This window comes from Mauremys reevesii, linkage group 17, assembly GCF_016161935.1.
Source record: "Mauremys reevesii isolate NIE-2019 linkage group 17, ASM1616193v1, whole genome shotgun sequence".
Taxonomy (NCBI): Eukaryota; Metazoa; Chordata; order Testudines; family Geoemydidae; genus Mauremys; species Mauremys reevesii.
The window spans coordinates 11,027,557-11,043,080 of record NC_052639.1 but is presented as its reverse complement, the minus strand read 5'-3'; the positions used below and the strand labels follow the sequence as shown (position 1 = coordinate 11,043,080).

Here is a 15,524-nt window from a genome sequence, read left to right as displayed (position 1 = left end):
TGGCAGCTGAGTTAGACTATTAAGGGATAGCTCAGCCTGTTTCAACCGGCTGAGTGAGCTCTCTGTATATCTGTAAATAAAATGGAGGTTTTGGTTGCGGCCTGCTCTCTGGCCTCAGGTGATTGCTTCCTACACCGGCTGCCCCAAGGATATAACACTGGCGACGAGGATGGGATTCGGTGCTGCTCCAGTAACAGAAGGAAGTAGAAGTTAAGGTAAAGAACAAACAAAAAAAAAGCTGCTTGTTTGCACTGATTGTGAAAGTGAAACTAAAAATCATGGCTACTCTGACCAGGCCCCTGGAGCCTTTTGATGAGAATACAGAGCAGTGGCATGTGTATACTGAGCGTTTTGAGCTTTTTGGTATTGCAAATGACATTACAGAAGCGAAGAAGGTGCCAATATTCTTAACTGTTGTAGGGGCTAAAACCTACTCTCTGCTACGCAGCTTACTACACCCTGTTAAGCCTGAGACTAAATCTTACAGTGACATTGTGGAAATCCTGGGGTCTCATTTCTCCCCAAAACCACTGGTAATTGCTGAAAGATATAGGTTCCACAAAAGAGACCAAAAGGAAGATGAAACAGTTGTACAATTTGTAGCCATTTTAAAAAGCTAGCAGAACACTGTGAATTTAAAGAGATGTTAAATGATGCCCTGCGTGACAGGTTAGTGTGTGGCCTCTGCAGTGAAGCTATACAGGCGCCTACTGACAGAGGCTCAGCTTACATTACAGAAGGCTGTTGATATTGCTGTCTCCATGGAACTGGCTACAAGGGAGGCACAATACATCGGTGTATCCCCTAGGGTGCAAAAAGTGTCACAAGAACCGACCCACAAAACGGTGCAGAGTCAAGAATGTTACCGCTGTGGTAAGCTGGGTCACCAGGCATCAGAACGCTGGTGTAAGGACCTGGTGTGTCGACACTGTGGCAAAGGGACACATTGAGTATGCCTGTAAACAACAGAACAAGAGGCCGGTGGTCTGGCCGACAAACAGCGGAACCTTGCATACCCTAGAGCAGACCCAGGATGATCAAGGTGACACCTCCTCACAAGAGGAAGTGCCACTGCATGTTTTGTCTTTGGCAGCGGGCTCACATTAATACTGGGTAACCCCCTTATTGGAGGGCAAACCTATATGCATGGAACTAGACACCGGTGCAGCTGTCTTGCTGGTTCCTGAGACTGTGTATAAGGAAAAGCTACAGCATCTTCCGCTTAAGGCAACAAAAACTGTTCTGAAGACGTATACAGGTGAAGCTGTGCCCATGTTGGGCACTATTGATGTTAAGGTGGAGCTCAATGGACAGGCGGCTAAATTGCCACTGTTTGTGGTGAGAGGTGACTACCCAGCCTTAATGGGTAGGTCTTGGCTTGGGAAGATTCAGCTGAACTGGGCAGAAGTGCACCGGATGACTAAAGAAGAAACCAGTCTAACCCTATACTAAGGAAACATGCTGCTGTTTTGGAGATGATTTGGGAAGTATGAAGGGAATCACTGTGACATTGAACATTAAACCTGGCAGTCCACCAAAATATCTGAAAGCCCGAACTGTGCCATATGCCATCAGGCCAAAAGTTGAAGCAGACCTGGAGCGCCTGGTCACCAATGGAGTCCTAATACCAGTTACCCATAGCTCATGGGCCACTCCTATCGTTCCAATAGTGAAGAAAGATGGCTCTCTCCGGATTTGCGGTGATTTTAAAGTCACTGTCAACCCAGTGTTGTGTGCAGAGCAATACCGCTTCCCCGCATCGATGACCTCTTCGCAGGCCTGGCTGGGGGACAAAAGTTCAGTAAGATTGATCTGAGTCAAGCATATTTACAGATGCACGTCGATGAAAAGTCCCAAGAGCTGTTGACTATTGTGACTCATAAGGGCTTTATCGATACTGTCGCCTACCCTTCGATTATACTTCCAGAGCTAAATGGGTCCCGGCCACAGTCATCACTCAAACAGGACCTGTTTCCTATACAGTCTGGACTGCAGAGAATCTTACCTGGCGGCAACATGTAGATCAGCTGTTGCCAGGTCATGCCAGTCTTCAGGACCCATCTGCAGGCGGGGTCTGACTTCACCCCTCCTGGTGAGACACCGAATCATGAGTCACCTGTTCCTGACTGTTCTCCTCCATTACTGCCTGCAGCTGAGATACCCCTTTGCCCAGCACGAGCTGATACCACCTCCTCACCTATTCGTGCTGCGGACCCTGAGCCCCTAGTACTTTCGGGTGCAACAACACCAGAAGTTCGCCGTAATCCACCTAGAGACAGAAGGCCTCCTCATCGGCTGGATCTTTAGTTAGGGCGAACCCACGGTTATGGGGCAAAATAATCCCCAGGGTTTAGCCGGGAATGGAGGCAGTCTACCTTCCTTCTCTAGTTTAGTGTGTGTTTTATTTAGGGGATGTTCTTATTAGGGGGGGAGGAATATGTTGTGTATTTGGTTGTCATGGGTTTTGTTACTATGGCAACTGAGTTAGACTATTAAGGGATAGCTCAGCCGGTTTCAACCGGCTGAGTGAGCTCTCTGTATATCTGTAAATAAAATGGAGGTTTTGGTTAGCTGCCTGCTCTCTGGCCTCAAGTGATTGCTTCCTACACCGGCTGCCCCAAGGATATAACACTGTCTGTCCTCAGCTCTGCAGGCAGAGGGGAAGGGGCATCGTGGGAACACACACGCCCCATTCCAGACACCACATGGCATCCACAGGGCTACCAAACCGTGTCACCTTTGGCCAAAAACCACACCCCACTCCAAGGGAGCAAAATGCCTTTGTGAGCCCAGCACACACACCCACACCAAGCCCAGCCAAACTGGGAGCTTGCCCCCGCTTCCCTGGGCTCACGGATGGAGAAGTTTGGTGGGTAGTGGGGCCCCGAGGCCTGGCTCAGTGTGTGAATGAGTGACTGGTATATATGAGGGGCCGGGTGTGGGGTTGGGAGTCAGGAGGACCCAAGGGAAGGGACTAGGGGGATTAGGGGTAGAGGAGGGTAGGGTTACCAAGGTGCACTGTGGGAATGGGGATTTAGAGACCCCAGAGAGGATGGGTGGGGTGGGTTGAAGGGCCCCACGGGGGCTGAAAAGGGGACCCTGGCAGGTTGGGGGGAGCAGAGAGTGGAGATGAGGACTCACACACTGGGGATGGAGGGGCCGTGGGGTGACAGGGACATGGGACCCAACCCTGGAGAAATGGGTTGGAGTTGATGGGGCGGGGTGGGAGGACGACACTCGGGAGGCAGCACATTGACAGGGCAAAGGAAAAGGCCACAGAGAGAAGACAGGGTGGGGAGGGTGCGCTGGGGATGAGGGGAGGCTGGGGTGAACTACGGGGAGTTTGGGTAGCAGGACTGAGGGGTTCCCAGGGGGCAGGGCAGGGCAGGGCTGGGGAGGGTGGATGGGGGCTTGAAGGGACCCAGGGACAGGGCATGTTGGGGGTTGAGGGGATGTCAGGGCCCTTTTCTGGAGGGCCAAAATCTCAGTATTCTATTAGCTTGTTTGCTGACCAGATGTATTTATTATTTGCAGGTTCTTTGTGCTGCTACTTATGGGCAGTTTCCTCCTTCCCTCCCCCATCAGCTAGGTAATTTGCATTCACACAGAGGCTTTCTTGGCTTGCCTCTGGATCCAATGCTATCAGCAGCTCAGAGACTGTTTTAAAGGGACAGGTTCCACTTCCTCCAGAGTTCGATTACTTTTCACTTTCATCTCCTGCTCCGAAACACACAGAGATCTGAAAAAGAAAGCACAATCTATTCTGGCTCCTGTTGGAGCCCTAACAGGATTTTAATGAAGTACCATGTTTTGTTTGCATTTCTTTTACCCCTTCTCCAATATACACTGCACATGTCCTGGAAATCATTTAACCTCCATTATATCAGCCATATTAATTTTACACAAGCTGTGACTGCCTCCCCATGCCCACAGAGTTTTCATGCACCCCCAAAGTGACAGTCAGATCCCCCAGAGCCACCCCAAGGCTCAGTGTGCCAATCATTGCTCCCCTTTTCCTTTTCCTGTGCGCACACAATTCTATTTGGTCTAACATCCCTTGCACTGGGATTACTCTTTTTACACAACTGTACCCCGATTACCAGTGGCGGCTCCAGACCCCAGGGCGCCAAGCATGTGCTTGGGGCGGCATGCCGCGGGCGCTCTGCCGGTCGCCAGGCGGCGACAGGCGCTCGGTGGACCTCCACAGGCGTGCCTGCGGCGGGTCCGCTGGTCCCAGCAGCGGCCGGTGGAGCTGCTGGACCAGCGGACCCTCCGCGGGCATGTATGCGGGAGGTCCACCAGAGCCACGGGACCGGCAACCGGCAGAGCTCCCCCCGCGTCATGTCGCCGTGCTTGGGGCAGCTAAATGTCTAGAGCCGCCCCTGCTCCTCAAGCAGCTCAGTGGATGGGAATCTTAGAGTCACCCTGGGGCTTTAGGAGCAGAAACCCCCACAGAGCTTCCATGCAATTGGCACTTTGCCATCACTGCTCAGGACTGTAACCTGTGCAGGGAGACTGGCTGGGCCACATGCCAGCTGGGCCTGAGCAAAGCAGCAGGGGTGAAAGGCAAATGTAGGGAGTGAACCCAGGGCCTTATACATGTGAATCAGGCACTGTACCACTGAGCCACATCCCCAAACAGGCCTTCTTTGCTGACTGTTACACTCAGAGCCTGCCTCTTTCCAACGCATCCAGTGGGTTATAAGCTTCATGGGAACCCTTTCCCCCCAGTCATGCTCTCGTGCAGGTTGCTGGTTCTTAGGGGTCACTTTGCAGCAGGGCCAGATTCGATGTGTGGGGCGGAGAGAGTGTGCGCGCCCTGGACTCAAGGTTAGCTCAAAAAAAAAAAAAAGGCAAGGGAAAAACTGCTGGCTGGGAGCTGAATATGCAGGACAAAGGGTTGGGATTCTTCTCCGCTCAGATTTGTTATGGAGCTGGCAGTCTCCCAAATGATGGTCTGTTCCTTCCCTCAAAATGCCGGCTAACCCTCTCCTTTTCAATTTAAAGCTCCATGAAAGGAAAAAAAATAATGAGGAAGAAAGCATAGATGCTATGGATGTACTTAAGAAAGGAGCTGGAGAGATAAAGGACCAAAGGAAGGAAAGTATCAATGTTTCTGCCTGGTTTTAAACCAGGGATCTTTTGCAAGTTAGGCAAATGTGATAACCACTAGACTACAGAAACCAGCTGCTGTCAATTTTGGGGCCCTTTTCTAAGGCTTTCTCAGTAGCTGCTACACCAGTTGATTTGCCTTTGAAGAACAGAAACAAAGGGCACCAGAACTTATGTTTTTGGATGAGCCAAGAAAGGGAGTAGCATTGTCCCCTCAGGTAGGCCCTGTTCAATTCCAGGTCAGAAAGCAAAACTCTTCTGCAAGAATATCCAAAAAGATTGTGTTTCACTTCACTTCATAAGTACAGTTGTGTGGCAATTAAATGATGACTCTAAAGTTTCATAAAAGCAAAGAACATTAAACAAAATAGTGTGGGAAATACAGATGTATCTGAGAAAATGGCTTGGAATGAAGGAAGACAAAAATTGATGGGTCGAGAGAACAGGCCCTGTTTCCCCCTGGTTTGGAGCTTCTCTCACAACTACTGGAATAGCAAAGCTAAGCAAATGGGGTTCTATTGTTGCACAGGAGATTGAAGTGAGGCCATTTTCTCCAGATGGTCATGTCAGCAGTGGGATTTGAAACCACGTCTCTATGCAGAGACCAGAACACCCAAGAGATAGGAAAAAAGTGTCTTGAAACTAGCACTTTCGACCAGTCCACCATCCTGCTGCTACAAAGACTCTGACTTATGAACCCTAGTTTTGTTAATAATTGATGAACTCTTTAGGGCGGTCGAGTTGGCACATCTCTTTCAAAAATGGCCATCTACGTGACCAGGGAGGCGGTTGGCCAATGGAGACTCCTGCGACTGTGGGGCTTGTTTTGATCCTTAGTCCATTCACGTCTCTGGGCGGAGTTCCTCTGGGCGGCGTCCGCTGGCTCCCTTGACGCCTTTGAGGCGGTGGGCGCTGTCCGGGGTTCTCTGCTCGGTGTCCCCGTCAGGCTCCTTCTTATGACCCTTTGACCGCACTCCTGTCCCTGTTCGTTTAGTAGTTGTCCCCCGCAATTGGTGGGTTTCTGAGGGCCTGTGGACCCTCCCCTGAGGGGGGGGGGGATCCGTTAGCATGGGGCGGGCTTTGCCCGCCCCGTTTCCCGGACACCCAATAGATAAATGGTCTTTCACTCTCACCCACACACTCCCCCCCCCACCCCCATTGTTCTCCTTGGCTATGATGCAATCAGAATGCTTCAATGGAATTATTTCTCTAACATCCCATCATACCAAATAGGAACTCCTGGAGACCTTCTACAGCACAGCTGAATTTTAGACCCACTCACCCAGACCTAAAGTTACACGTTTCCTGGAGTTCCATGAGTTCTGCGGTGTTGTAATCTCCCCGCTCATGTTTTAAGTGAACAAAAGATGGGTGCTGGCATTCTGAGACAGTAATGGTGAACCTCAAAATCCTGCCCTGGGGGCCAGACAGTTAAGCAACCAGCACCCACAACCTCTACCATGATAGCATCCTGTCTGGGAACAACTCACTGATCAATAGCTGGGGTGTGAAATCCTCATTTCTGTGTTGTTCTATCACTGTAGTCCCCATTTTCCTATTGCTTGTCTGTATAATCTCTGTCTGGTGCTGTGATTCTTTCTGTCTGCTGTATAATTAATTTGTTGAGTGTAAACCAATTAAGGTGGTGGGGTATAATTGGTTAGATAATCATGTTACACTATGTTAGGATTGGTTAGTTACATTTCAGTAAAATGCTTGGTTAAGGTATAGCTAAGCAGAACTCCAGTTTTACTATATAGTCTGCAGTCAATCAGGAAGTAAGGGAATGGGAATGGGGGTAGGGGTGGAATTATGTTTTGCTAAGGGGAATAGGAACAGGGAAGGGAACAGGGACACAGGCAAGGCTCTGTGGTGTCAGAGCTGGGAAGGGGGACACTGAGGAAGGAAATTGGAATCATTACTCATTGGAAGTTTACCCCAATAAACATTGAATTGTTTGCACCTTTGAACTTCGTGTATTGCTGCTCTCTGGTCACGCAAGAAGGACCAGGGAATGGGAGGTGTTAGGATAAACCCTCTAACAAGTACGTCTTTCAGGGTGTGAAAAACCCCAGAACCAGTATAATTAAGCTGACCTAAGCCGTGGTTAGATAGTGCTAAATGAAAGGAAAGATTGTTCTGTCAATGTAGCTATTACAGGGATGCAAAACCACTCCCCTCACTGTAGCAACTGTCTTCTCCAAAGTGCTACAGCAGTATTTTAAGTGTAGCCAGCCTCAGAGTGAGACTAGGGCCTGGTCTACACTAGGCGTTTAAATCGGTTTTAGGGCGTAAAACCGATTTAACATAAAACAAATCCACACTAGGAGGCACCTTATATCGATTTTAATGGCCCTTTAAACCGGTTTCTGTACTCCTCCTAACGAGAGGAGTAACGCTAGTATCGGTATTAACATATCGGATTAGGGTTAGTGTGGGCTGATCGGCGTATTGGCCTCCGGAGCTATCCACAGTGCACCAGTGACCGCTCTGGACCGCAATCTGAACTCGGATGCAGTGGTCAGGTAAACAGGAAAAGCCCGCGAACTTTTGAATATTTCCTGTTTGCCCAGCGTGGAGCTCCGATCAGCACGGGTGGTGATGCAGTCGAAATCAAAATAAAAAGAGCTCCGCATGGACCATGCGGATGTGATCGCTGTAAGGGCAGGCAAATCCGTTCTATCAGCGCTCCGTTACAGAAGATGAAATTCAGAATCCTTTTTTAAAAATCTCCAGACAGACGCCATAGCAGGGACTCAGCGCACTGCAGCGTGACAAGCGTAACGGAAAGCCAAAGAATCAAATGGATGCTCATGGACTGGAGGACTGAAGCTATCCCACAGTTCCTGCAGCCTCCGAAAAGTATTTGCATTCTTGGCTGAGCTCCAAATGCTTCTAGGGTCAAACACAGTGTCCGCGGGTCAGGGCATAGCTTGGCAATCTACTCACCCACCCCCACCCACCCCAGAAGCGAAAGGTAAAACAATCCTCTGACTCTTTTACATGTCACCCTATCTTTACTGAATGCTGCAGATAGGCGCGATAGTGCAGCACTCAACACCAGCATCCTTGCTCCCCACCATGGGCGGCTGATGGTACAAAAGATGCTGATCGTGCAAAAAGCTGGAAATCCATCCTCATCATCAGCCTATTGGCCTAATTTTTCTGGTGGATGGATGGTGCAATATGGCTGGTAACCATCCTCATCATAGCAACAGGGGCTGAGCTCCATCAGCCCCACCCTTCATGTGTAAAGAAAGATTCAGTTGCCCCTGGACTAGCAGTGGGATGCTGGGCTTCTCTCCTATACACTGCTTAATGTCCTGTCTGGACTATCATAGCAGCTGGAGGCTGCCTTCCACTCATTTCTCACTAACAAGTCAGTGTGTCTTATTCCTGCATTCTTTATTAATTCATCACACAAGTGGGGACAATGCTACGGTAGCCAAGAAAGGCTGGGGAAGAACGGAATCAACAGGTGGGGTTGTTACAGGAGCACCCCTGTGAATAGCATACAGATCATAATTTCTGCAGGCTCTGACACAGAGCAGCTGTGCTCTCTGGTTCTATGATACGGTGGTTCTCTAGTACACTTGCCTCTATTAGGCAGCACTGATTCTATTTTTAGATACCAAAAGGAGGGATTGACTCAGGAGTCATTCCCAATTTTGCTTTTGCGCCCCTGGCTGATCGGCCAGGGCACTTATGACAACAGCTAATGGTACAAAACGATGGAAGGTGCAATATGGCTAGTAACCAATCTTGGCTTTGCGCCCCTGGCTGATCGGCCAGGGGCACTAGCAACAAATGGTACAAAGGACTGGTAGCCATGATCATCCTCAGTTCCAATTTATGGAAGGGTTTGGATGGTGCAATATGGCTAGTAACCATCTCTGCTGTCATGCAAAAGCAAAAGCATGCTTCTGTGTAGCGCTGCTGAATCGCCTCTGTGGCGGCATCTAGTACACATACGGTGAGAGTCAAACGGCAAAACAAGCTCCATGATTGCCATGCTATGGCATCTGCCAGGGCAATCCAGGGAAAAAGGCACAAAATGCTTGTCTGCCGTTGCTTTCCCAGACGAAGGAGTGACTGGCGACATTTACCCAGAACCACCGCGACAATGATTTTTGCCCCATCAGGCACTGGGATCTCAACCCGGAAGTTCCAAGGGGCGGGAGGCTGCGGGAACTATGGGATAGCTAGGAATAGCTACCCACAGTGCAACGCTCAGAAATCGACGCTAGCCACGGACCATGGACGCACACCACCGATTTAATGTGCTTAGTATGGCGCTCCACCCGATTTTATAAATTCTGTTTTACAAAACCGGTTTATGCAAATTCGGAATAATCCCGTAGTGTAGACGTACCTAGATCTGGCCCCAGTTTGGCTCTGTGGATGCTCAGGCACTAAGACAACAGTAATGACAATATACTGCAGCTGTAGCTGGCAGGATTTGAACCTGCGTGGAGAGACCACAAAGGATTTCTCGTCCATTCCATTAACCAGGGATAGTTGATTATTTTATCAAGAGCCAAATTTCTTGGTCAAGGTCTAGTCAATGTCTAGATACCAGAGAAAATAATAAGAAGTATATAGAAAAATTTTGCAGTCACTATGGGCATAACTATGACGATTGTTTCGTGTTTCACTCTATATATTTGGCACCACTGCCTTTCCCTTTAGTCTTGTAGTTTACCAAGGTAAAACTAAACATCTCTTCAGATACCAGGAGTGTTTATGTCCATTCCTGTGAGCTACACAGGGGTTTGATGTAGCGGCTTTCAATCCTCCAGCTCTGCCGGGACAAGTAACATTTCAAGGTGTCACTGAACTGAAGAAGGAGATCATTTTTGACAGGTTACGCCTCCTCTTAAAAGTTTTTGTCTGGCTGGCAGCCCTGGTTCCCAAGTCTCTCCTGAGGAAGAAGGTTTCTGTGCAAAATACTAAAACTTTTAACAGAGAGGAGGAAAGGCGATGGCCACATGATGGGGCCAGTATGTACCACAACATGGTTCTTTTATGTGGGATGACTCTGAACACTGACTGAGCTCCACTCCCTTGTCTTTGAAGAGATGTTTAGTTTTGCACTTGGGAACCTGTAAGGCTGAAGCAATGTTACGGATGGTGACACTATGATTGAAGGGTTATTTAATGTTGTAAAAATTGTTAAAAACACTTAGCTTAAACTGGAACTGCCTGTTGTTAAAGGCTGGTTTCCCCACGTCAGTTCCATAAGCTCTGCTAGAAACACCCTGGGTTCTCTCCTGCCTCAGTGGGAACTGGAGGAATCGTCCCCTGCTGCCCTTGGCTCCAGGCTGGTTTTTCTGGGGAGGGGACGTGGAATTGATTTGTTTGCTGTTGAGAAGGGAGCCAGGCCAGTTCTCAGGGAACGAGAACTCCCAGCATCTTCCCAGCCCAGCCCAGCCCAGGCTGCTGCCTGTCCCAGCCTCTGTTCCCCTGGGGGCCCTGCGTGTTTGACTCTAGAGCAGGCCGGGAGCAGCTGAGGCAGAGGACAGCCTGGGCCAGGCAGATGCTAGGAGCAGAGCACCAGAGGCCTCTACTGGCTCCCTCCCCAGCAGCAAACAATCAGTCCCCACCCGCACCCGGGACAGCAGCCTGGAGCCAAGGACAGTGCCCAGTGGGGTTTCTCTTTTCCTGTTCCTGGGGTGAGCAGGGACCTGGGGTGTTTCTAGCAGGGCAGTTGCAACTGAATTGGGAACCAGCTTTTAATAACAGGCAGCTCAAGTTCAGACTAATTTTGTTACAATTTTCTTTATAATGTAAAATAATTCAAAAGTAAACGGGCAGGAATGATTGGAACTCTTTTCTCCCGGGCATAGAAAGAAACGGCTTTTTGGCTTTTCATGATCCCGGAGTCAGGTTCATTCACTGTTCAGAAGCAACGTGCTCAGAAGCCTGTTGTGTTTCATTTCTTAGGTTCTGCTGCCATCGTGTGACCATTTCCTTCCCCTCCTTTCTGTCCAAAGCGCAGAGCCCAGTCCCTCCAGGAGAGGACATCTTTCATCTTTCCTTCCTCAACAGCCCCCTTCCTTGGAGAGCCCTTTGCTGGGGTCTGGGTGGGAACAGCCATTTCTGAGGATTAATTTCACACCATATTTGGTGTTGATATATAGATTTTACAGGCAGACTAGATCACTAGGGACCTCTGCTCTGACCTGATTCAGAACAGAGTCCAGAGAATTTTATCCAGTGACTCCTACAACCACCCCAAGATCTTCTGGCTGAACGAGGAAGGTTCATTCAGAAAGTCATTGTGTTTGGATGTAAAGGTGGGAAATGATGGGAAATTGGCCCCTCTTTCAAGTTTAAATGTTGTAACTTCTACATCTAGACCGGGGTGGCCAACCTGAGCCTGAGAAGGAGCCAGAATTTCCCAATGTAACTGCCAAACATGCACCTTTGTATGCAACTGCTGAGTCAGTTGTGAACCTTGCTACCATTATCATTATCCCTTCGAAATGATGATGGTGATGGACACTCGGCTCGATATCCCAGTGTGCCCTGGACGTCTACAGGTTGCATTAGCCAATCCAACCATTCGGCACTTGCAGATGGGCACCTCTGTATTGTGCCTGAGTCTTGTACAGCTATGAGAGGCTGGTAGATGCCGATATTTTCCCCTCTTTTTAACCAGCACTAATACCAGGCCAGGCCAGGGCTGGGAAGAGAGAGAGAGCAGCAGGTTTCCCCAATAGTTTCCTGCTTGATTTTTCTTGACTAGCTTCACCTCTGCACCAACTTGCACTTTTCCTATGTGAGCCTGGCTAGCTCAGTTGGCAGAGCATCAGACTTTTAATCTGAGGTCCAGGGTTCAAGTCCTGGTCAGGTGATAAACTTCTCAGTATGATTGTAAAAATCTGACTTTCTGGATTCTTCTTTGGTGTTACTCTTTCTCTTCAGGATTTTCCTTTCCTAAGAAGGGCCTTTGTGTGGGGGGGATTGAAGGAACAACTCCTTGACATCCCCTCTGTCCTTGCAGCCTGGAGGAATAAAGGCCTCTGGGCATAGAGCATGTTCCTCCCCTGCACACACACACACACAGACAAACACACAGAATATCCCTAAGGAATTAGAATCACCTGCTGCCTTCCCCTGTCCTGCTGGATCCCCAAATGAAGATGCCCTTCAGCCCAAACCCATGTCCCCTCTTTTCCCAGTGCCCCTCAGACCCAACCCTCAGTCCCTCCTATGCTCACTGCTCCTCACTCCCAACTGGAGCCTGCTCCTCTTCACCCTTCTCCTCTGTCCCAACCCACAGCCCCTCCTATTCCCAGTGCCCCTCAATCCCAACCCACAGCCCCCTCCTATTCCCAGTGCCCCTCAATCCCAACCCACAGACCCCCCTCCTCATGCTGCTCCTCAATCCCAACCCACGGCTCCCTCCTTCCCTCCAGCAGCAGGTGCTTCAGACCCCCTCAGGAAGATTTTCTTGCAAGGTTTCGTGTATGAGTCTGCATGTGGATTTCACAGTATGTTGGAAATAGGTTGGGTTGCTTGCCGAAATGATCACTGGTGGCTGGTGTTGGATTCCCAGTCTCCATGTTATTGGGGCAGGAGAAACAAAGTGTTGTTATCCTTGATGTGTGAATCAAGGACTCAACCCTGTGTGTAAACTAAATGAGCTGCCCACAGATTCTGGAAGCCATAATGAGCATTTGGTGCGATAGCTCAGACCTGCCCCTGTCCCAGAGGAGGGACCACCTGCAAGGGCTTGGACCACTGACCTATCAGCTCTTAACTCCCAAACTTTCAGTAACTCTATTATCAGTGCCAGTGAGTGTAATTTAAACCATAAGAAAAACCACACTGGGCTAGACCAAAGGTCCATCTAGCTCTGTATTTTATCTTCTGACAGTAGCTAATACCAGGTGCTCTAAAGCATCTCAACAAGGCACCACTGGGAGTTGAACCCAGCATCTCCTGTTTACAAAACAGGTACTTTAACCAGCTAAACCATGGTGCCTGCCTGTGGCTAAAGTAGAGTGTCTGCTCACACCTGACTCCTGCATCCCCACCTGGGCCCCACAAAGCAGAGCAGCAGGTGAGGTTTTTCTTACAAGCTCTGTGTGTGTATGAATCTTTGGCCAGGTCTGCACTACAAAGTTATTTCAGCAGAATTATATTGCTCAGGTGTGTGAAAAACACACTATGCTCCCTCAGTTGGCACTGCAATGCCACATCTGGTGACAAAACTGCCCTGTTTTGGTGACCAAATAAAACCACTTCGATGAGCTTTTGCAGCAAACTTAAAGTGACAGAGTGTCAGTGTAGACGCTGCTGTTCATTATATCACCATAACTGGCCTCCTCCAGTATCCCACAATGCCCTCTGTGAACTCGCCTGCCCTGCATTCCTGCTACAGAGCCATGGGCCTCTCCCCTTTCATCACTCCGGGAAGTTCTGACAGCTGAGCCTGCTGCTCTGCTCCAGCAGCCAGGAGCAAATCACTGCCGTGGATGCTGCTCTCTCCCGCCCTGCGAATACAGATCAGGGTGGCGGGAACTTCCTTACATGGGGGCACCGGCATCGAACTGTGACACCCCAGGACACCCCTTCCTAGAGTAGGCTCTTACCTTCTAAACAGGGACGGCTGTTTTCTAGTAAAATCAGGAAAAGGGAAGGAGAAAACTCGAAAGAGGTTCCTCCTGGCGCTCATGTCCGTGAACCCGAATACTCTCTCAGTCCTCAAAGAGAGACCTGGAGAAGGAGACTGGCTGAAGCAAAGCCACAGGGTCTCTGAGGTTTCCCTGGCCCCTCGCCCTGTCCTGCCTGGCTGATGTCAGCATCTGTCTGTGAGTCACCACCTCCCCACCACCTTTGACCAATAGTCTGAGGTCCTGCAAAGGCCTTTGTGATGTCACTGCCTGTCACGGACTCACAGATCGTGCCCACTCTTGGCCCCGTGCGGTCCGTGGGGGTGCCCCTTTCAGTCGACAGCCCTTCTCGGGGTCCACTCTCTCGGGGGTCAGGCCCCTCCACCTCCTGGAGCCGCACCTCTCTGAGCCTTAGCACGTCTGTCTCTCGCCGTGGGCCCCCTCAGGGAGTCCACGCGCTCTGGACCCCCTGGGCCTCCTCACCCCCGAAGGGGTTGATGCCCCCTGTTCTCTAGCCCAGGTGACCCTCAGCCAGCATAAAACAGGAGGGTTTATTGAGAGTTGAACACAGCACAGGAAACTCTCAGGGCCTCAGGCCTGGCCTCTCACAGTAACAGCACATCCCAGTCCCCTTGCAGCCAGGTGGGCTCTGCCTGCTTCCCCTCGCCAGCCCAGAGCCCCCCTGCTTCCCAGCTGGGCCTCCGATATCCCGGGCCCCAGGCCCCACCTCTGTCCATTGTCTTTTCTCCAGGTAAACAGGGTTGCCTGGGCCTCCTCCCCTCTCTGCCCCCCTCTGGCTGGAACAGGTTGGTCACGGGGTCCTCTCCCCGCAGCCCATTGTCCTCTCACTGGCCAGAACTGGCTGTGACTCCTGAGCTGGGTGTCCGGGTCACCAGGTCACCAGTCGCTGGGGTCTCCATCCTCCAGGCCATCAGCCAGGGTCCCAAGTCCCTCTCCGATCCTCTGTAACAACAAACTCCCTCTCCCCTCACCTCGTTAAACCAGTAACACCCGGGGACACTGAGTCCCGCTCCCTGTGCATGCGAACCACTGGAAAACACAGAAAACCCTAAGAAAATCCCCCACTTCGTCACAGAGCCCAGCAGACCTCTCCTCCTCTGGGCACCTAGAGCAGAGGCGGCTGGTACTGACGGATCCAAGGGAAGGCTTAAAAGCCACAGAGCAGCCGAGGGCAGGGCAAGAGGAGGGCAGGACCATGCCTATGTGTGGCCAGCAGACAGGCACAAAAACACCCAGCCAGGCTGCTCCCTGCCATGCCAAACCCCACTGAAGGCCACCCACAGACCAGCATGTGGAGGCTGCTGATGCTCTGTGGCCATTATCGAAGATGGTAGGAAAGCAGGGCCAGCCCCCCGGTGGCGCCTCTTACCGTTCCCACTCTCTGTGCTCACTTTGGCAGTGGGGCAGGAGATTTTACCCCAGCTGGCGAGAAGCAGAGAAACACCCAGGCTCCCAAGGTGCTATGTAGCAAGTACCCTCCAGCACAGGGACAGGCGCACACTTGGAAGAGGGAAACTGCTCCACACGCTAGCCGGGCAGCCGCCATTTTCTCTGGCAAGTGAGGAAGGGCAAAGGTGAGACTGGAAGCACCTGGGGCTCATGCCCCAGCCTTTGTGACACCCAACCCCCAACTCCTTCCCGGGGCTCTAGCTGAAGCCAGAGCATTGGTCTGAGTGGCCAAGAAGAGGTTCTAGCCCTGAAGGGAGCAGGACGTTCAGCCCAAAGATAAAACTGCACAAGCACAACCACGAAGGGACTCGACCCCTCGAT

The 15,524-nt window shown here is 50.7% G+C and overlaps 1 non-coding gene across 1 annotated transcript; it reads right to left on the bottom strand.

Annotated features, from left to right (window-relative positions):
• Positions 1 to 13,028: 13,028 nt before the first annotated feature.
• TRNAT-UGU lies at positions 13,029 to 13,102 on the bottom strand. The gene has a single exon. It is a non-coding gene; the product is annotated as a tRNA-Thr (tRNA).
• Positions 13,103 to 15,524: the final 2,422 nt, after the last annotated feature.